The sequence below is a fragment of the Adiantum capillus-veneris genome, chromosome 6 (genome assembly GCF_014529385.1).
Source record: "Adiantum capillus-veneris isolate H3 chromosome 6, ASM1452938v2, whole genome shotgun sequence".
In the NCBI taxonomy this organism is placed as follows: Eukaryota; Viridiplantae; Streptophyta; class Polypodiopsida; order Polypodiales; family Pteridaceae; genus Adiantum; species Adiantum capillus-veneris.
The window spans coordinates 82962904-82986421 of NC_140936.1; positions in this window are offsets into that span (position 1 = coordinate 82962904).

The following is a 23518-nucleotide window of genomic DNA, read 5'->3' on the forward strand; positions in this document are numbered from 1 at the left end:
ACAAATTCCAAGCAAATCAATAAATAAAAAACAAGTTTTAGTTATAAATATTGGTTCAAATTTCAAGAAAATTATTACAAACGATGTTTTTCAATCCCTCTCATTAAATTCTCTTAATATCCTTATTCCCTCATTGAATATTCTATTGACTTCTATTTCAAATGCACATTTAATTAAGTCTCTCTCACTTTTTCTCTAACTCTCTTTTAACGTTGCTCTGCATTCTATAGCTTAACTCATTCTCACTCACTCTTTCTATGTTTCTCCCTTTACTTTGTTTTGCAATATATAACTCTAATTGCTATCAAGATGTCTTCCTTTATAGAGTTTCCAAAGGAAACCTTATCTATTCCATTCACTAGTGGTGAGATTGTCATTGACAATCATCTCTTTGTTGACAAAGTAAAGCCAAAGAAGTTTGAGATATTGGAAGCAAAGGTTCAACTTGGCGAAGAGGATACATGTCCTCACTCAACGATCTTTCTAAATGTACTGGCATGATTGGCATCTAGATAAAGGTACTTGGATACCAACATTGTCCGCATCACTAGGAAAAGTCATTAAAACACAAATCATACCATGCGTGCACCAAGACGATATACCATAAGAGTTTGTGAAACCTACGTAGTTTGTAGAGGAAACTCTGAGACATTCTTTAGTTGCATCTAGGGTAACAATCCCTCTAGTGTAAGATACCAAGACTTCTCACTAATTTTTTCATTAAAAACTTTCAAAGCGTCAATATATTTATTGTCTAGTTAAATCCTTGGTTGAATCTAATATGAAATCATCTTTGTTGCTTTCTCTTTGAGCAATATTTTTTGTGGATAGAGCTAAAGACATGAGTCAAAGTAATTTAAAATTATCACCAAAACTGGCATGTGTCCGGCTTTTGGTTCGTGACACTTACAAATTTGTGGAGATTTCCTTGCTTTGAAGTCTAATAGCATACACAAAGTGATCAGGTAAGTTTTCTCCTTGTTTTAGTTTCTTTTATTTTTGCAAATTAATCTACAACACTTCGATTATAATACACTAACAACAAGATATAGATTTTAAAATAGTGCCATTGCTTTTTACACAATAAATATCTAGACTAACTTGTAAATTTTAGTACTGAGTTTGTTTAGCATACTAACTCTCTCATACAAGATCGTGCCACACTATTAAATGTGTCTCACTCAAGTGGTTTTATAATAAGGGAGAATATCATTGGACACTTTTAAAAGACATGCCTCTTTTACTTATCTACATTGTAATATGAGATGCGTAATCAATCATCTCTAACATCATGGTTTGTACTTGCACTGAATGGAACTTCTACTGATATGATTTGTCATGAAGCTATATAGGTACTCACATCAGTCAACTCAGGTGATTTGGGATGATCATCAACAATTTGTAGATACTTCATTATTCCAACCTACTCTAATTTGCTAAAATAACAAACAGGTAGTAAATGTTTTGTTCTTTTAATGCCTTGCCTAGTCCATTGGTCACATGCACACAAATTTCCCAATTTAGGTGTGTAAATGCTCATCTTGGGGTAGATTCACCGATTTAGGCAACACCAATTAACTATGCCAATTCGTCGATTTAGGCAGCAAGAGTTCAAATTCGCCAATTTATGTAGCACACCAACAAACAACAAATTCACTAGTTTAAATAATATCAAGTGTAGATTTGCCAATTTAGATAGCATAATTGCAGATTCACCGATTTAGGTAGCACGTCTCATTGGTGTCAATTCATCAATTTAGGCAACACCGATCACAAAATCATGCTCCAGTGGCTAGCCACCATTGTCCCCAGTATGATCTTGTTAACTCGAGTAAATAATGAAAGTGATTTTGGATTTGGAATTGGAGTTGAATTTGGAATTGATTTATGATTATTGGTTGTCAACACTGTGTATGGAATTGAACTTGAAATTTATGAGAATTGATTATTGAACATTGAGTGTGACCAATGATATCGTGATACATCAAGATATGACATATATCACTTATTCTTGTGGTATGGGAGGCTAGTTGATGTGTATGTGGATGACAACCGACATAAGCAATTTTATTTTATTTAAATTTATGAGTTTTTATTTACATATGATAGTTTTGACACATTATTTTAACCGCTATTTTTGGCAAGTATGATTTGCAGATTCTTAGGAATTGAGGACAAATGCTTTTGTAACAGAGAGGTATGCACTGGAAATGGAAAAATGTGTATTTATTGCAGCTGAGAGATGGCAAAAGCTATGGACTATGCAAAATAATAGCAAGTGTATGGATCTTTCATCGTTCAAGTGCTCTTTATGAGCTATGATCACTTTATGTTTGGGCGAATAGTTTGTAATCTTTTTTAGCATTTAAGAGATCTATAAATAACTACATGCAAGAGAAAAATGCTCACTCTTACACAGGGGAGATTGCACCCAGTGTCTATGTCATTCTTCTCTGCTCTCACCCCTCCCCTCTCTCCATGCCTACGTAGCACTTTGCTCTAGGAGGTGCACTCACATGTTCTTTAATGCTCCGTCTCACTCTCTGTCTCTCTTAGATCACGTATAGCCTTGGTTATGTGCAAGTGCGGTTCATCAGGTACGTAGAAGTGTTGATTTTATTGTTTGTAACATGCTATTTTATATATTTTGTAGGCACACCTTGCTTCACTTTGTAGCACTACATGCCGTTGTAACCTTGTGATGCTCGTGGAAGCTGTATGGCTACCCTCTAAGGCTCGTGCTCATGCACACAGTTGGTCCACTATAGCCAACACTACTCCCCCTTGATGCTCAGATATCACTTGAAGGGAATGGTGCCCTATGAGCACGTGTATGCATGCAATGGAGAGAAGAAGTGATGAGAAGAGGAGCTCGGTGTGAAGCTACCTCTCAAAATAATAAGTGAGAGAGCTCCTTATTCATATGTATGTAAAATGAATAAGGATAAAGTAAGTGGGTGGATAGACATTGTGTATGTCCCCGAGGTGAGGCATAATGTCTTTACCCCAACAAAAATTTAATACGGGTGTGTTCAGTTGTTACCCCAATATGGCATGTGGTAGGGCTTGCCCTAGGGACCCTTCCCACTCGGCCGTAGCTTTGATCATAGGACCCTTGCCCTCACAATGGGGGTAGAGTAGGAAGGCATGATGATTAAAAAAATCAAGGGATTCAAAGAGGAAAATAAAAAATTAGAGACTCTCATGGGAATCAGAGAGGAGATAATCAACAAAATTGAGAAAAAATAGTGTATCAAGTTTTAAGGATCTCGAAGGAGATCGAGTGTGGAAGAAAGTCAAAGTCTGGACTTGTTGGTTTGAAATATGTATTGGTGTAACAATTTTCTTTGAAATAAGGTCTTAAAAAACCAGTGTATTTGCTTTTGTGAGTTGATGTATTTAGTTTTCAGAAATAATAGTGTCATTTCTCTCTCCAATTCACGTGGCCAAAGGCTCACTTGTCTTACTAAAGTAATATTTCTGTTGTGAGTTTTTTCTCAACTCAACATTTGGTAAACCCACGTGAAACAATTAGAACATGAGGTGAAGAGATATGGACGATGTACAAGGGGCATGGATGCTACTGAGATTGGAAATTTGAAGGAGATGTTGAGTCATAACTTTGCTATGAAGGATTTGGGAGAAGCTGGTCACTTTCTTGGTATGCACATTAAAGGAGACAAGACTAAAAATATTCTTATGTTTCTTATGAACCATACATTCAGAAGGTTTTGCATTATCTTAATATCCTGAGGGGGAAGGCAGTAAGTACTTCATTGCTAGCATATGTGAAACTTAGCAAAAAAGATTTTCCTAAGTCGGATGTTGAGAAGGAAGATATGACAAAGGTGCCATATTCCTCACTGGTTGAGGCATATGCAAGGGGGAAGGCATTAAGTACCGTATTACTAGCATATGTGAAACTTAGCAAAGAAGATTCTCCTAAGTTGGATGCTGATAAGGAAGAGATGGCAAAGATGACATATTCCACAATAGTGGCAGTCTTATGTATGCGAGGGTAGCAATGAGGTCGGATTTTGCTTTGCAATGGGAGTGGTGAGTTTCTATCTGGAAAATATTGGCAATAAACATTGGTAAGTAGTGAAGTATATCCTCAAATACTTGAAAAGTACAAGAAGGAACTTCTTATGCTTTGGAAATAGTGATGCGTCTATTGTTGGACACACAGATGCAAATTATGCAAAGAACATAGACAATGGGAGACCTACATTTGGCTATGTCTTCATATTTGTTGGAGGAGATATTTCTTGGAGGTTATGTCTTCAAATTGCACGTCCTCTTCCACTTCAGAGTCTGAGTATTCACAACATTAGATGCTAGTAAGGAAGCAATCTAGTTGGCATGTTTAGTGAGAGATTTAGATATAAAGGTCAACCTCCATTGTTACATTGTGATAGGCATATTGCCATTGATTTGGGAAAAAATCCCATGTTTCATGCAAAAAATCGAACACATTGATGTGAGGTATCACTACATTTGGGAAGTCTTGCCAAACAAGCGATTTGAACTAATCAAAGTACATAGTAATGACAACCATGTTGATGCTCTAATGAAGAGGCCAGCGTTGGAGTGGTTTCTACATTGCATTGGCTTGATGGGTAGGGTGAATCCATTTACATGTTGTTTTGTACATAATACTTGTGTTTTGTCACTTCGAGCAACATTGGCCTTTACGTGGGGAGTTGTTGGGATAAAGGCCACTATAGTTGGGTGGTTAGACTTGGTGACCACCCATCCCATTACTAACACCCATCACTAATGCATTATTGGTCACTTGATTTTGGTCACTTCGGACACCATTGGCCTTTATGTGGGGGGGTGTTGGGATAAAGGCCACTATAGGTGGGTGGTTAGACATGGTCAACCACCCATGACATTACTAACACCCATCACTAATCCATTATTCCATATTGTGTGATTAATAGAGAATAAGGAGCTACATGACTAGTGTGCCTGTGCCCCACGAAGTCTCTCTCTCTCTCTCTCTCTCTCTCTCTCTCTCTCTCTCTCTCTCTCTCTCTCTCTCTCTCTCTCTCTCTCTCTCTCCATTCATGCTCAATTGATCCTTTCAAATAGTAGGGTATGCCCAATAGGGGTGGGAATAGAACCCCCCCTCCCGTTCACAAGACGGGTCACACAATTGTAAATAAAAAAAGATGTTGAAGTGAAGATGTTTGTGGAGCATTTGGATTCAATTTTTAATGGTCCTTGGGATCAATTTGTGTACTTGAGAAGATGTTTTGAGGATATGTTTGATGAATTACAGATTCGCAAAGAGATATAGTTTGCACGAATACAGTTTTCAATCAGGCTGATTTCAGGGATGCAAAGGATCCTGAACCTAAATTTGTCTATTATTACTAATTTTTGGTGGAGTAAAAGCTCGATCATAGAACATTGGTTCTACAAGTTTGTTTTATATGAGCCCTCATGGATGATGATTTACTTGATGGGTTTCCAACCTTGGCATGTTGCCAATAAATGGTGCATTCGTAAATCACTCTTGATTGTGAGGTGGTGCACAAATTGGGATATCAATGTAATCCTTTGGGGGGAAGTGAATAAAAGTGAGTCTCTTTATCAGCCGGTAGGCATTAGCATTGGTCAACGGCTTTGTAGGACAATGGGCGGTGTTTAGTGTTTATGTAGTGTGTAGTTTTTCGATCTTGGATTAAGTTCCAGGCACTTCACTTTGCACTCTATATAGTTATTAACAATGAGCTTTTTTTGAACAAGGGATTTGTGGGAATCGAGTCGAAAGTTTTTGCTAGGAAAAATTTTCGACAATCGGCTTGTGCCAGGTGTTAAACCCAAGATGGGAGTAGTTTCATATTTTTAATAGTGTTTGTAGTTTTTCGAGAAGTAGTCAGAATTTGTAGTGTGAAAGGAAAAAAAACCTCTTCATATCAAGAAACGGGTTATTCCCTGGTAGTTGTAACATTCGGGACGTGTGGAAAGAATAAGAAGAAGAGGATTGACGCCCCGTGCAATGTCAAATTCCTGTTTTTCTGCGTATCCAATTCTTAGTTCGGATTCAGATGCCTGATAGATTCCTAATTCCTGTGTATGTATTAAACACTATTTGTTAAGGGATTTTGTGAATGGATCTTGTGTGAGAGGTTTCTTATTGTCTTTCTCCGACGTTGGGATGAGAGGCAATAACAGCTAAACTGCTCTAGACAGGCAAACTAAATTTTGGCGATCACGGTGGCTTGAGCTAAATTGCTCTAGAGATACAAACTATCTCCCACTGGTGTTAGAGCATAGCAGACATGCCACTAAGGAGAAGTCAGAGGCCAACCACTAGATTCACGGAGGAACCTATTTGTGTCAACCCGATTCCAAAAGAATCAAAGAAAGGCTTTGAGAGAGACCAGCAACCTGGAAATGAGACAAATGTGGGGCCAGGACTAGACACAACTGAAGAATCACGGGATTCTCAGCATTCTACTCGTTTCCATCGTAGGTAGGCTGAGCGAGCTGAACGAAGGAACCATTATCATGGATCTCAAAGGAGACATAGACATACTGAAGAAAGTGAGAGTGGTGAAAAAAAACACAAATCGGCACAAAAGCCAGCCAAGACAAAGGACACCGTGACAGAAACAAAAAAAGATGATTGTAATGCCGACACCAACCATTACAGTAAGTAGAAACCCAGAGATAGAAAACCAATACATAAAACCAGAGCAAGTTAGACTACAGAACATTTTAGCAATTTGAAAATTTCCTTTCCAATATTAAAAGGCGAAAAACGAGATCATCCTGATGTACACATTCAAGCCTTTCAACAATACGTAGATTTGAAGGACATCGATGAGGATGAGTGAGGGAAATATTTTCCACAGACCTTAAAGGAGTCAACTCGAAAATGGTACTACCATTGCCCAGCTTGCCGACCCAAATCATACAGCAAGTCCATTAAGGCTTTCAAGCCCAAATATTTAGAGCTCAAAAATGGTACTACCATTGCCCAGCTTGCCGACTCAAATCATATAGCAACTCCATTAAGGCTTTCAAGCCGAAATATTTAGATAATAGGGGTGATGAGGACATCCTCTGTGAACTAGATAAGATTAAGCAAGGGAAGTTATTGATTAGGAGCTATGTTGAGAAAATCAAAGAACTGACCAGACAATTATAAGCACCTTCCTCTGAGAAAAGAATGAGAACCTAGTTTTTGAATGGTTTTAGAAGCAAGAACTAAGAGAGCAAGAAGTACCAGCACCACCTAAGAAGTTCAATGATGTGGTACAGACGGCGTTGAAACTGGAGCAACATGCAAAGAAGGAGAAGGGGCACAAGAAGACACAATCTAGTGAGAGTGAGTCCTTCAGTGAAGAGAGTTCTAGTTCCAACTCTAGCTCCATTTCATCTAAAAGTGAGTTAGATGATAAGGGTAAGGGGAAGAAGAAGGGGTCCTAGACCAGAAAGATAGAGGAGATATCCAAAAAAATTGATGAAATTGCAGAGACCATACCTCAAATGAAGAAAGCAAAAATTTGGTGTTCCAAGTGTTAGATCAAAGGACCACATTTCTAATAAATGTTCTCAATGCACTTACTGTAAGGCCTTTGGTCATGTTTGGAACAATTGTGGGATAAAGATTCACCACTTTAAGAAGGCTAAAGACTTGTCGATGATTGCGCTGACCAACCCAAAGCATCCAATATAGAAGGGGCCAAATGGGTCCAAGAAGAATGAGGCCAGTACAAGCATTGGTGCTGGTAGAGAAAGATATCAGGGTGGTACAAGCAAGGACAGAGGGCGGGGAAATTTTCGCGGCAAGTATGGCCACTTTTTTGCCTAGTGTCTAGAGGGTTCAAAACCGGAATCATTTGACCAAAAGCCACTAGATCCAGTACCATTTAGGGTAGCTACTAGAAACAAGGGTATGGTTATTGAACAAATTCCAGATAAAGAAGACAAGCAAAACTATTGAGGCCAAAAAGTGGGAACAACAAAGAGCGGTGTGGAAGGCGAAGGGTAAAGAAAAGGTGGATGAATGGTAGGAGCAAAGGGAGCTGGTAGTGAAGATTACTAAGAATCTACCTAAGAAGTTGCTAGAACAACCGAAGTGCTCTAAAGCGCGCACAATTCAAAAGATACCACCCCGATCTTTAGACTCTCAAAGGAGAAGGCAACACCCAGTCTCGATGAGTCCATGATCGCTACAGTGGAAAGTTTGTTAAATGAGATAGGACAAGTGAGAGTAGACTTGGCCAAAGCTGGAGCCACTGGTTTGATGAGGGATCAACTAGAGGATTCATCATAGAGCCAGCCAACAACCACCAGCCAAGGATTTTCATCAGAGAAAACTGTGAAATCGCCGATGAAGATGGCCAGAAACTTATGCAAGAATTCACTCAAAATTTCCATCTTGCATCTCTAAAAAGTTGCAGGAGCATTACAAAGACCAAATGGCATTACCAAATACATGAATGCTCCCCATTTAGTGATAAATGTAGTTTTGGCCCTATCTTCACGTGCAATCTTTAGTTGGTTGTATAGTGTATAATGGGAAGATTTTTCGGCACTTGCATTTTTTGGTGGACGTTACTCTTAAGCATAGATTCTTGTGGGTTATGGAGAAATTCAAGACCAAGATGCAAAGGTGGAAATTTGTGCTTCTCCCTTTGCAAGCAGAGTGAACGTTATCAATTCTATTATGTTACCCTATATAGCCTTTAATGGTCCACTGCGTAAGCTAGCTAAATGCATCTATAAAGAGTTCTTAAAACCAATAAAGGGATTTCTATGGAAGAACACGGCTAAAGACGTAGCACCCGGTGGTGGGAAAAATGGGAAACGGTTGCAAAACCTTTGGAGCAAGGTGGACTTGGGATCCTTAACCCTAGCACTCACATGGAAGCTCAATGGTGTTAAGTTTGTTGTAGCCCTTGCTAAGCAAGATCAGGATTGGGCTATTATGGCCAAGGATATGATGGACAGCTCCAGAATACGCTCGCAAGGTGGGTACTGAAAAGGACTGGAGGTGCACAACAAACTTTTGGCCTCGTAATGGGCCATCCTAAAACTAGGAGGTATGATAGGTGAGATTACTTGAAAACGCAACAAAGCAACGAAGGCTTTGAAATGGGGAGATATTACAAGGTACTTCCACAATTCTTTATCTCAATGGTTCCCTTGGCTCTTTAAGGCTGGAGGCAACCTTTTGAATCCCTTCTGGAGGGAAGTTACCAAAAAGGTCAATAACAAAGTTATTAGAAGTGTATGCCAATCATGGGACTACAATAGAGGCTGCTGGAAAGGACGATTAGCCTCCAAATTTAGCCTCAAAGGGTTAGAAAGATTGATGGGCAGTAGAGCCCTACAATGACTCAATGGGTGGTATTTGTCGAACTACGAATCCAAGGTCGAGTGTTTGGCACTAGTCTATGAGCAGACAATTCTTGAAATCACAAACTAAAGATGTGTATCTCACCCTTATGGCATCACATGATTGGTTTTCCTCGCTCAATAACTAATGGGACATCAACTTGCATGGGTCAAGATGGGAGACAATAGTGAAGAACATATGGCATCCTCAATGGCTGCATGGAATAGAGGTGGATGAATGGTAGGAGCAAAGGGAGCTGGCAGTGAAGATTTCCACACCAAGTATACCTTCATAATCTCAATTGCAATAGTCTACCATGAAGAAACAACCCACTTCTTGGTTGATAGCAGGGAGAGCTGTATGATGTTGTATGTCTGCTTTTCCCAGTGTATACTACACTGCTGGTGCCTTCTGTTTGTTTTCATCATAACTTTTACAAAGGGACTCAGAACAGAGAAGTCCATGCACTCAAAATGACGGGAATAGGTTTGGTCTACAAGGGATCGTGGACAGAATTGCAAAAAACGTCTTTCTTTGGCTGAAAATGTAACTTTTAGGTCGCGACTCATAAAACCTCTATTTTTGGGTCTCCACTACGTTTTCAACTTATTTTAAGTCTACCCATGCATTTTAAGCTAAAACACATAAATATAAAACACTCATATTAACAAGAATCTCAATTTTACTATTCATAGACGGACTATCTGTTATTCATTAATCTTTATCAAATACGTCTTTACTATATTATTAAAGAAAAGAATATATGTTCTCTCTTAATATCTCAAACTCATTCATATAAACTCTATTTAATAGACTATTGAACAATCTTTCAAATCGTGCTAAACGAAAGATATGTCCTACTACATTCTTTTCGACTTTAAGAACTTCAAAAATTAGTCCTATTACAAATCACCTTCAAAAACACACTTCTCACTAACAGTCCACTTCTTACTTTTTCCCCAATGCTTACACACTCCACAAGTCCACTACACAACACACACCTACTGCCATGGTCAATCTCCACCCTTACACACGCACACAGCCGCTCAATCTCACTCGCTACGCAAAACACAGATGGTTCTGGAGGGGCACACACATCCACACTGCCGGTCTCGCGGGGAAACACAAGAGCACGAGAAAGAGAAGGGGGGAAGGGGAACAACAGCAAAACGAGGCAACACTGGATTGATTATGCTTCAAAAGGCATGTACAGAGCTTGCAATGCCATCACCATGGCCATTTTCAAGAAAAATTACAAAGGGATTGGATAGGCACGCTCTTCTATCAGAGAGCTCCACTTTGTAGGCTTCAAATCGCCCAAAATAAAGCCCGCATTTCGTTGAAAAAATGGCTTTATAGTGCGGGGTCTGCAACTTTTTAAACTGCTTTCTAATTGGCCCATCTGGCACCTAAATCTGGCATTTTTTGGAAGGAGGGAGCCGCCTCACTTTCTCTACGTTCTGTTGCTCCCTTTGGGCTTGTGCTTGAGAAGGGGGGGTTGATGTCGCTAGTGCCCCTTGGCATTTTTTATTTATTTTTCCCCCTTCACTCCAATTGCTTCCTTTCAACCTTACCTTTAACCATCCTTCTGTTTTGGCTCCCACCTGGCCTTCTCTGACCTCTTTCCGGGTTCTCCCCTTTGGATTGCTTTTGCATGGTCCTCTTGGCAATTCCTCTTGGCAATTTCAAAGCTCTTTTTGGGCCCCACATGCAACCGCCCCTTGGGCTCTTAACTTACCTCCTTCCTCTCTCGGACTCACATTCATAGAACCCTCTCACTTGCCTACTTGGATTGCTGTGCTCGACCTTGGAACGGCCTCTAGATTTCCTTCTCTCTCACACTCTCTTTCTCCGCCACCATGGGACTACCCTCTAATTCATGTCGGGGAGGCACTAGCAACATTGCTAGTGCCCTCCTCCATTTCTCTCAAAAAAGGGTCCTTCAAGGGCCACAAGATTGATCCCTTACCAAATGCCACATCACCAACTGTTGCCCAACCACATTGGTGCCGCTAAAGGCTACCGCTACCTAGCTCCGTCGCCGCCAAAAGCCGCACCCTATTCCGCTCCTCTACGCCATCAACCCCAACACATGCATTGCCTCCACAGGCCCGCCATCACCACAAGCTCCAAGGGAGCACCTCAGTCAATTGATACCTACAAGGGGCACTACTCCCGGGCCTTATACGCTCTTCTACTCTACCGGCTTTGCAGATATGGGACTATGACACACCACACGGCATCTCGATAGGCCATGGCCCTCCAAACTCACAAACTTGAGAAAGTTTATGTTCAACCAAATGCATATTCACAGAACTTTAAAACTAGCACATCAAACTGACAACTGAAAGTACTCGCAAGTACTCCTTTTGTACACTGCATACTTTAGGTGGGTTGCCCACCACCCTTGTCTAAAATTTGATGCACCTCAGGCACTAGACTTCTCTCAAAATATAGCTTGAGTTGCACACCGTTCACACTGTTCCTAAGAAGTTTCCCATTTTCTCTTACCAACTGATAGGTCCCATTTGGAAAGGCCTTTTGCACTTTGTATGGAATCATCCACTTCTTCTTGAGCTTCTTCTAGAATGTGAAATCTATGTAGCATTCATACTTCATGACCATGTCCCCTTCTTCTATATTCTTGTCTAGTAAGTTTTTATTGAACTTGGCAACCTGATTCTGTCTCTGCTTCACATAGTAATTTGTTGTTGCCTCTTTGTCCATTTGCAAAGCCTTCAGATTGGCTATCTGATCCTTTAGAACTCCTTGTTGAGTGGCATTGATATGCCACATACCCTTCAAAGCACCTAGGTATGCATGCATGAGCAATACAACCTCCTTACCGTACACTAGCTCGGATGGACTGAAATTTGTAGCTACTTTATAGGACGTCCTATACGCCCACAAACACTTCTTGAGACTTGTTTCCCACTCAGTCTCTTGTTTATACACGTACTTTGTCAACATTTTGACAATTTGCCCATTAGCACTCTTGACTAGACCATTGCAATGGGGGTGATAGGGTGAGGAAAATCGATGATCAATCTTTAACTTCTCCACTAATGCACGCATTAGCCTACTTCTAAACCCCTCACCCCTACCAGAAACTAACACCCATGGAACACCAAAAGGGCAACAAATGCTGTCGAACACAAACTGAGCTTCCACGTTAGCATTCACTTCCTTCACAGCTTTGGACTCAACCCACCTTGGAAGGTAGTCAATGGCTACCACTACGTACTTCTTACCGCTCGTAGAATTTGGGAGTGGACCTATGGCATCTAGAGACACTTCTCAAAAGCACTTTGTGCAATGATGACACCTTGTGACTCCACCGTTAATCGTCTTTCACCTATAGTCTATCAATCGTGGCATGTTTTTGCACCAGTAATGCACGTCCTTCACTATAGAGGACCACCAAAATCTTGCTCTCATCACTCAAAATAGAACTTCGTCTTAGCTTTGATGTACACTTTCTTCATGGCCTTGCTCCAACACCATAATTATCTCTTCTTTATACAACACCCTTCTTAGCACTCTCTCACGCCCATAGTTCACCAGATCTTCACCTACCATTGTGAATTTGTGGGTCTTCTACACCACTCTTCTTCTTTGAAACTTGGCTAAACCCTCTGGACACTACCCTGCACTAAAAATCTTCAATATCCTTTAGAGTCTTCCTACCTGAATAAATGGCTGGAGCCACATATAGGCCTACAATATGCACCCGCACTTTGCTACTTGCTAATTGGTTCACTTCTTGGTTCTGCTCTCTCCTCACATGCTTAAATTGAATTTCTTTAAAATACTTTAGCATCTTCTTGATGGAAAAGAACTAGTGCTTTTAAGAATCCCATTGTACCTTCCATTGGCCTAATAGTTGCTTGATGACTAGCAATGTATCGCCCTTCACCACTAACCTGGAAATGCCACACTTTATACACTATTTCAAACCCAAATATAGAGTGAGATACTCTGCCTCATTATTGGTGTGGACATCCTCTAGATCATTCACCCTTAAAAATAAATCTTCTCCATGTGGGTCGTGTATTACCACACCTCCACCTGCCTTCTGTACTACCCTTCAATATGTTGTGTCGAACCACATTGTAAAAGCATTTTCCATATCAGGCTCCTCTTTAGCTTCATCTCGCACCACCCTTGGATAAGCCAGCAATTAACAGCCTTGTTGACAAGAATGTCCGCCAAATGAGACTGACTCGTGTGATCTACTTTGAACTCAAACTCAAACTCTTGTAGCTCCAACACGCACTTTGTAATCCTTCTTCCTGGCTTCAAATGCAACACTACCTTTGGCAGTAGATTGTTAGCTATTAACACAAAAAACTTGTGCACAATTAAATGCACTTTAAACTTCCTGCAAGTGAAGAACAAAGCTATCAACCATTAATCTGCTTCGATGTGGGTAGCCTCTCTTGATCTAATCACCGTGCTCTCAAAAATATTGGCTTGTAGCTTCCCCCTACCTTTTGTAGCAAAACTGCTCCAATAGCAATTATGCCTACTGTCATACACACATAGAAGATGTCCTCTCAATGGGAAGGACACACCGCTGGCAGCTGACACAAATTAAATTTCCTTGACCTTGTCAAAAGCCTCCCGAGCTTCCTCATCCCATTCATAACCGTGCACCTATTGAGCCCTTCTTTTGAAGATGATGCACGTATGGCGACAACATCCAAAAAAACGTGATAGATACTTTAGCTTATGAAAAAATGAAGCCAACAAACCTTGTGCATCTTATGGTGGCTCCATCAACACCAGTGCCTTCACCTTCTTGAGATCAGCCTCTATACCATTCTGCGACACTACATGTCCCAACAGATGTGCTCGAGCATTTGCTAGCCTACACTTCTTGGGGTTCAATTGACCTCCTTTTTCATCAAGCCTTTGAAAGCATAAGTACAACTTCAATAGGTGCTCCATTCTTGAACTGCAACAAACTATATCATCCATGAAGACCCTGATAAAGCGGCCCAAGTATGGACCAAATACCCTATTTATCCAATCCTGGAAAGTGCCATATACAATCACCAACCCGAACAACATCCTGCAGTAAGCAAAATAACCCCATGGAGATATGAGTGTGGTCTTCAATTGTTCCCAAGTGCAATACCTATCTCGAAATACCCCAAAAAACCATCCATAATCGAGTATCGTTCGTGCCCAGCCACCTGGTTTAAGATTTCATCTTGAAACAACAGTGGCTGATGATTTCTTTTGGTTGCTGCATTCAATGGCTTGTAGTTGATGCACACTGTCCATCTCCCATTCTTCTTAGGGTTTATAACCACTGGTAAGACACCCACTATAACTCCTTCATAGGGTATATAATTCGTGCATCTAGCAACATATCAATCTCCTACCAAAGGGTCTCCTTTTGGATTTCCCCTAGTCTTCTCAGCTTCTCTGATTAAGGTCTATGTCCCTCCTTGAGAACAATCTTGTGCTCTATCCCTCTTGCACCTCGCAAAACCTTGTATTCCATTGCAAATAGGTTTGGATAGGACTCACACAGTTAAACATAACTCTCCTTCTCACCCTTGGTCAAATCTTCACTTAACATGCTTGAAACTTCCTCTATGCTTAAAGCATGAGCTTGAGGCTGCATAGATTTTATTTTTTTTTGGGGGGGGGGGGGGGGGGGGGTCGTCTATGGTGACTCCAAAAAAATTGGCATCTATCTTCAGCATGTCGTCCTTGCTCTCCTCTTCCTCTATGCTAGTGTAGCCTTCATCATAGGCCAGCTCTGTTTCATACTCGTAGCTCGTCATGTCGTCTTCATCTAGCTCGTTGTGTTGTCTTCATCTTTAGTTGCCATAGGACGAGAACTACTTACCTTGGTCTTCAGATCTAGCACAATTTGTCTAACTTTCTCTTTGTCAGGCAAAATGAACACTTTGCTCTCCCAATCATGCCTACCACCTATTGCCAAAAGCCACGGCCTACCCAAAATGATCGAGTAAGCATTATCACATACGTTCATCACAAAAAAGTCTATCAGGCACTCTATACCCATCACCTTGACCTTCACATCCTGAGCCACACCCATACACCTAGCTTTAGTATGGTTGGTCATCCTCATGTGCACATTTGACCTGGCTATCACCTTAATGCCCGTCTCCTTCATGGCTACTTATGTCATGACACAAACCTGATCTCCACCATCTATATAGGCATGTACCTGCATCCTTTTCTCTATAACAGCATCCACAAGTGGAAGAACATCATTTGGGCTACCTACCCTCAGAGCCATGTTTTGCATTGCATGCACATTCCCATTAGCTCTTGGCAGCGTGGTGCTAATACTTGTAGACCACTGCGTCCTTAATTTTGGATTTAAAGCCAACAACTGACCAAAAGTAATGTTTGCTTTTTGATTTTGAACATCACTTACCAGGTTGTACTCGGGATAGCCACGCCCTAATTGAAAATTTGCTTGCTTGATTTTGTGGTGTCTCCTTCTTTTGCTAGGCTCAAACTATTTTCGCCTTCGTATACCTTCTCCTTGCCCTTGTGAGCTCTAGTTTCACGCTCTGTCTCTGTCTCCCTCTCAGCTCTTGCCCTCTTATTGACCAAAACTTTGACATTCTACTGATGTATGTTATAGGTTTTAGGTTATGTTAGGCTAGATTAGATTATAAGTTAAGTTAGATCTAGTAGCAAAAAGTAGAGAAAACGCAAATGGATTTCAAGAATGACTTGTGTACTTCAAAAAACACAAACGAATTTCAAGAATGACTTGTATACTTCAAAAAATGCAAACAGACTTCGATTAGGTTATGTTATAGGTGAGTTAGTAGGTGAGGTTAAGTTAGAGCTAGCAGCAAAAAGTAGAAAAAACGCAAACGGATTTCAAGAATGACTTATGTACTTCAAAAAATGCAAACGACTTTGATTAGGTTATGTTATAGGTGAAGTTATAGGTTAGGTTTAATTTGGTAAAGCTATGTTATGTTAGGTTATGGGTTATAGGTTAGGTTTATGCTATACGTTTGAAAAGCGCTAGCGCAATTAGACTACAAAAGCGCACACAAACTTCAAAAACACTAATATATAGTCATTGACCTTGTGGTCCTAGTCTCCGTGCACCTCTAGACCGAGGTGTGCGGGGATCGGGCATGGCTAGAGAATGTGAGGTTGTTAGAGCTAGCATAAATAGTTGAAAAAACCCAATCGAATTTCAAAAGCACCTTGTGTACTTCAAAATGCAAAAGCAAATTGATAAACGAAGTAAAATAACGCAATCGGACTTCAAAAGTGCACACAACTTCAACAACCTTAATATATAGTCATTGACCAATAAAGAAGAGATTATTACCCTGTGGTCCTAATCTCCGTACACCTCTAGACCGATGTGTCTGAGGATCAGTCCTGGCTAGAGAATTTGAGGTTGTTATGTAATGTCGTGTAGTTAGTAGTGTGTAGTTATAACAACTAGAGTGTTTTAATTATTTGTTTGCATCATTGGTAAATAAAATATGGACAATAGGATGGTGTGTCCTTGTGCGCATTGCAAGCATCAGATCTTTCAAAAATGAAAAATCTGCGACGAGCACATATGCAATCACGGTCTCTTTCCGATAGAGCAACCATAAGACTTGTGTTATCAATCTCATGGTCCAGAGACAATAGATCAAACTCCACAAGTAGATATTGCTCCAATTTCATCCTAGAGAAGACGATTTTCAAACAAATAGCCATCGATTGAGTCCTCCCAACTAATACATGATGTGGCATTTCAAGAAGTAGAGATGGAGCAGATGTTATATGCATTCTTTGACATGGATCCCATCATTGAAAACATAGAAGATGACAACATTCAACACAATACTGTAGACCAACCTCATCCATCTCGTCCATATCAATGGCATGATAGCAACGATAAAGAGGGCCACATGATGCAAAATCTTGCACGCATGCCTCTTTACAATGGTGCAAAAATATCAGTTCTCCGTATCGTGTTGGTAATTCTTAACTTGCAGTTCTGACGCCTCAATCACAGAGCTTTTCAGGTAAATATATTGTATCCTAAGCATGATAAAGCAAAATACAGTTCAATAATGTGATCAAGGGCTTGACTTGTTCATGTAACGACAGATTGCTCAACGAGAAAATATTGTCAAAAGGGAATCACATGCCCCCTACTCGTCCAGTCGCTAAAAATATTCTTACTAATTTGGACCTAGATTATCACAAAATACATGCATGTCTTGATGATTGTATACTTTTTTGTAATGAGTATGCAAATTTGGAACAGTGTCCCAATTGTGGATCAAACAAGTATAGAGAGGACACACAAGGAAAATTTATCCCTGCAAAGGTTCTTCGACACTTTTCGATCATTCCAAAAATAAAGAGCATGTTCAGGTGCAAGTCCATAGCCGCTTTGATAACATGGCACTCAAATACGATCGACAGATGATGTGATGTGGGTACCTACTGCCTCTCGTGCATGGAAGCACATAGAGAAAAGTTGGCCTACATTTAAGAACGAGCCTCGATATATCCGCTTTGGTCTGGCAATGGATGGAGTAAACCTATTCGGATTACAGAGCTCGTCATGGAGCATGTGGCCTATTTATATGGTTAATTATAATCTTCCATCATGGCTAGCTATCAAGAAGGGCCATCTGTTGTTGTCATTGATCGTCCCAGGAAAACACAAAGCAAAGAACATGGACGTCTCTCTGGCATCACTTATAGAAGATCTCCAAATCTTGTGGACAGGAATGGATGTGGTTGATATGTCCCAACCAATCGGACGACGGAAGGTACATGTGCAAGCCATTCTCATGTGGACCATGCACAATTGGCCAATAAGTGCTCAGGTAATTGCCTTTGAAACCCTCACACACATGTTTCTCCTGGCTATGCCAACGCTTTTATATTTTAATTTTGTGATGTTTCAGGCTTGAGTTACTTGGGCTATCATGCATGTCCAAAATGTGGTCCTGGACTTGGCTTCCTCCTCTCTGAGCATTTGAGCAAGACAGTTTACGAGGAGCATGGTAGATTTTTGACTGAAGGACATGGGCTATGTGGACCAAATGTATGCAAACATGACATGCATCCATTGAAAGTGAGCGATTGAAAAAACATGTGGCTAGAGAGGAGAGATTGGATGCCACCTGGAATGAAAAGACTTTCTAGTTTCTATGAACTCTTGTACTTGAGTGACCTGTTGATTAATCATTTACTTGATCCAATGCACATCTTCTAGAATGTGGGGGAGATCATATGAAAAACCATCACTGGAAAAAAGGAGAGCAAGGCCCAAAGAGATGACCTGCAGGATGTGGGTCAAATGCCAGAGATGTGGCCTTGACTTAAGCCCAATGGGAAGTTTGCTATACCAAAACTACCATGGGTTTTGAGTCGTGTAGAAGAGCAACAAGTGAAGAAGATTGTATCTTCATTCAAGACTCCTAGTGGGTGCATGCGATGTTTGAAAATGGCTTTTATGAGAGATGACAGTCTCAGTGGTCTTAAGTCCCACGATTGGTACAAATTTTTAAACAAGTTCCAGAGCATTGTGAACAAGTTGTGTTCACACTAGCTGATCCACTTTGGTGAGAAAATGATGAAAACGATATGTCTAAACCGCGCAGGCTCTATGTTGTTAGTGTTGCTCCATAGAGCAAGCAAGTGTCTGAAGGATTGGACATTGAGGTTGAAGAGTTGATTTATGAACAAAGTGCAGGGCCGACGGATGATATAAATTTGGATTTTGAGCTGGAGGTCAGTAGTGAGCATATGCCTAAACTTAGAGATGAAGTGTCAAATATTGAAGTTGATGCGAAAAGCGATGAAGATAGGGTTTGATGGCGAAGATGCAGAAGTACAGATTGAGATAGACATCTCTGGTGTATAAGATCTCATAGAAGACGAGAGATTAACTAATGATTTTTGCTATGAACTCTTTAGTAAAACTCTTTTTATTAGTTTACAATACACTTTAGATTCACTCATTTGTGTTGGTGATTCATTTATTTGTTATTTGTATTGATTAAGTGTTTCTTTTGTAAACTAACGTATTTTGTGGGTGTTATTTGTGTATTTGTAGCCATGGCCGATGACGATGAGCCATAATCTCCTAGTTTTAGTTTTCCTCTCACTCCGGCCGACATGTCACCCGAGAACATGGGTCTCTTTTTGCCATTATGTTCATCCGTCAAAAACCATTTTTTACAACAACCACGTTTGGAATAAAAATAAAGAAGACCGTCATGTGCGCCCATACAACCAATGTGCCTGTAGAAGTCGAGAAAAACTCTTAACAGGCGGTTGGCGGGCGACTGTGCCAAAAGCTTCCAGAGGCAGTAACTAGAGAGTTACCATGATAATGAACAATACACATGCAATCAGACACCAGTCCGAGGGACTATAAATAGGACCCACTATTTCATTTTGAGCTCTCTCAATGTTCCCCGATATCTCTAGCTCTCTCAGAATGGATTTCTTTCTAGACCTAAACCCAAGCCTTATAATCATATCTTGAGCTATTGGCCAACATACTTTGTAATCTCATTAAGCTGAAGCTCTTTCAGTGCCACTTCTAGTGTACTTTGTTCAGTCTTTGAGTAATATAGTTCTAGTTCCAGTCAATGTTTGAGTGTTATGTCATTTCCAGTTTGAGTTCTATCTTCTAGTACTCTGAAGTTTGATCTAAAGTTGTAAGTCTGATATCAACTAACTCTAACAATCACTTTGCAATAGTGGTCTGAACATATCCAGCTCATTCCATTTTGGCGGTCATGGCAGCTTGAGCTAATGTTAAACCCAAAATGGGAGTAGTTTCATATTTTTAGTTGAGTGTTTGTAGTTTTTCAGGAAATAGTCAGGATTTGTAGTGTGAATGGGACAAAACCTCTTCATATCAAAAAGCGGGTCATTCCCTGGTAGTTGTAACATTTTGGACCTGTGGAAAGAAGAAGAAGTTAAATTCCTATTTTCTTGCGTATTCAATTCTCAGTTCAGATTCAGATGCTTGACAGATTCCTAATTCCTGTGTATGTATTAAATGCTATTTGTTAAGGGATTTTGTGAATGAATCTTGTGTAAGAGGTTTCTTATTGTCTTTCTCCGACGTTGGGATGGGAGGCAATAACACTTGGTGATCCTATGCTGTGGTTGCATGCCTTGAGCATGATTAGGAGCGAGCCTAGAAGGGGCACATGCATGTTATGATGGTAGAGCCATGATGATAAAGTGGAAGGAGCACAAAGGGTGGTTGAAACAAGAGTTTCAAGAGTCTGAAATGGTTTTCGTACAGTTTCAATTGTTTACAGGTTCTTAGTCATGTACAATTTCAGGCAGCTTCTGTGAAGGTAGTTTGTATGCAGTCAATTGTAGTTCAAGTTAGGCAATTGAAGTTTGCTATTGCAGGCTGTTTTTGTATATTGAAAGTATGCAAGCTACGCAATACACAACTGTATGAAATTTTCTAAAGATTATTTTAGTATGCAGCCATTGTTGTTCGCTATCGCTTTGATATTTATCTATGGCGGCAAAGAAGAAAAAGAAGAAGATGAAGTGATCTCTTTGTCAAAAACATGGGCACCATGCAAAGCGATGTCCTTACATGTGTATGCCTTGTTCAAAAGAGGAGGTTTGTGTCAAGTATTGCATGCCAAAGTTGTGTAGGGAGTTGTATCGGATTATGCAATGTTTTCAGGATGCATCATATCATCAAGACATGTGTTGTGAACCTGATTTTTCAAAATTCTTGTGGAGTTCAAAGGGATTTGATGTTTTGAATGTTTTTCTTACAATAGTTGCAGATTTTGATGAATGGAATGGTTGAGTTGCAAAGAGGGAACTATTTTGATTTTGATTTGCCGAGAATGATGCATGTTGAAGTGAAGATGTTTGTGGAGCATTTGGATCAATTTTTTTATGGTCCTTGGGATCAATTTGTGTACTTGAGAAGATGTTTTGAGGATATGTTTCATGAATTACAGATTCGCAAAGAGATACAATTTGCACGAATACAGTTTTCAATCAGGCTGATTTCAGGGATGCAAAGGATCCTGAACCTAAATTTGTCTATTATTACTAATTTTTGGTGGAGTAAAAGCTCGATCATAGAACATTGGTTCTACAAGTTTGTTTTATATGAGCCCTCATGGATGATGATTTACTTGATGGGTTTCCAACCTTGGCATGTTGCCAATAAATGGTGCATTCGTAAATCACTCTTGATTGTGAGGTGGTGCACAAATTGGGATATCAATGTAATCCTTTGGGGGGAAGTGAATAAAAGTGAGTCTCTTTATCAGCCGGTAGGCATTAGCATTGGTCAACGGCTTTGTAGGACAATGGGCGGTGTTTAGTGTTTATGTAGTGTGTAGTTTTTCGATCTTGGATTAAGTTCCAGGCACTTCACTTTGCACTCTATATAGTTATTAACAATGAGCTTTTTTTGAACAAGGGATTTGTGGGAATCGAGTCGAAAGTTTTTGCTAGGAAAAATTTTCGACAATCGGCTTGTGCCAGGTGTTAAACCCAAGATGGGAGTAGTTTCATATTTTTAATAGTGTTTGTAGTTTTTCGAGAAGTAGTCAGAATTTGTAGTGTGAAAGGAAAAAAAACCTCTTCATATCAAGAAACGGGTTATTCCCTGGTAGTTGTAACATTCGGGACGTGTGGAAAGAATAAGAAGAAGAGGATTGACGCCCCGTGCAATGTCAAATTCCTGTTTTTCTGCGTATCCAATTCTTAGTTCGGATTCAGATGCCTGATAGATTCCTAATTCCTGTGTATGTATTAAACACTATTTGTTAAGGGATTTTGTGAATGGATCTTGTGTGAGAGGTTTCTTATTGTCTTTCTCCGACGTTGGGATGAGAGGCAATAACAGCTAAACTGCTCTAGACAGGCAAACTAAATTTTGGCGATCACGGTGGCTTGAGCTAAATTGCTCTAGAGATACAAACTATCTCCCACTGGTGTTAGAGCATAGCAGACATGCCACTAAGGAGAAGTCAGAGGCCAACCACTAGATTCACGGAGGAACCTATTTGTGTCAACCCGATTCCAAAAGAATCAAAGAAAGGCTTTGAGAGAGACCAGCAACCTGGAAATGAGACAAATGTGGGGCCAGGACTAGACACAACTGAAGAATCACGGGATTCTCAGCATTCTACTCGTTTCCATCGTAGGTAGGCTGAGCGAGCTGAACGAAGGAACCATTATCATGGATCTCAAAGGAGACATAGACATACTGAAGAAAGTGAGAGTGGTGAAAAAAAACACAAATCGGCACAAAAGCCAGCCAAGACAAAGGACACCGTGACAGAAACAAAAAAAGATGATTGTAATGCCGACACTAACCATTACAGTAAGTAGAAACCTAGATATAGAAAACCAATACATAAAACCAGAGCAAGTTAGACTACAAAACATTTTAGCAATTTGAAAATTTCCTTTCCAATATTAAAAGGCGAAAAAAGAGATCATCCTGATGTACACATTCAAGCCTTTCAACAGTACGTAGATTTGAAGGACATCGATGAGGATGAGTGAGGGAAATATTTTCCACAGACCTTAAAGGAGTCAACTCGAAAATGGTACTACCATTGCCCAGCTTGCGGACTCAAATCATACAGCAAGTCCATTAAGGCTTTCAAGCCCAAATATTTAGAGCTCAAAAATGGTACTACCATTGCCCAGCTTGCCGACTCAAATCATATAGCAACTCCATTAAGGCTTTCAAGCCGAAATATTTAGATAATAGGGGTGATGAGGACATGCTCTGTGAACTAGATAAGATTAAGCAAGGGAAGTTATTGATTAGGAGCTATGTTGAGAAAATCAAAGAACTGACCAGACAATTATAAGCACCTTCCTCTGAGAAAAAAATGAGAACCTAGTTTTTGAATGGTTTTAGAAGCAAGAACTAAGAGAGCAAGAAGTACCAGCACCACCTAAGAAGTTCAATGATGTGGTACAGAGGGCGTTGAAACTGGAGCAACATGCAAAGAAGGAGAAGGGGCACAAGAAGACACAATCTAGTGAGAGTGAGTCCTTCAGTGAAGAGAGTTCTAGTTCCAACTCTAGCTCCATTTCATCTAAAAGTGAGTTAGATGATAAGGGTAAGGGGAAGAAGAAGGGGTCCTAGACCAGAAAGAT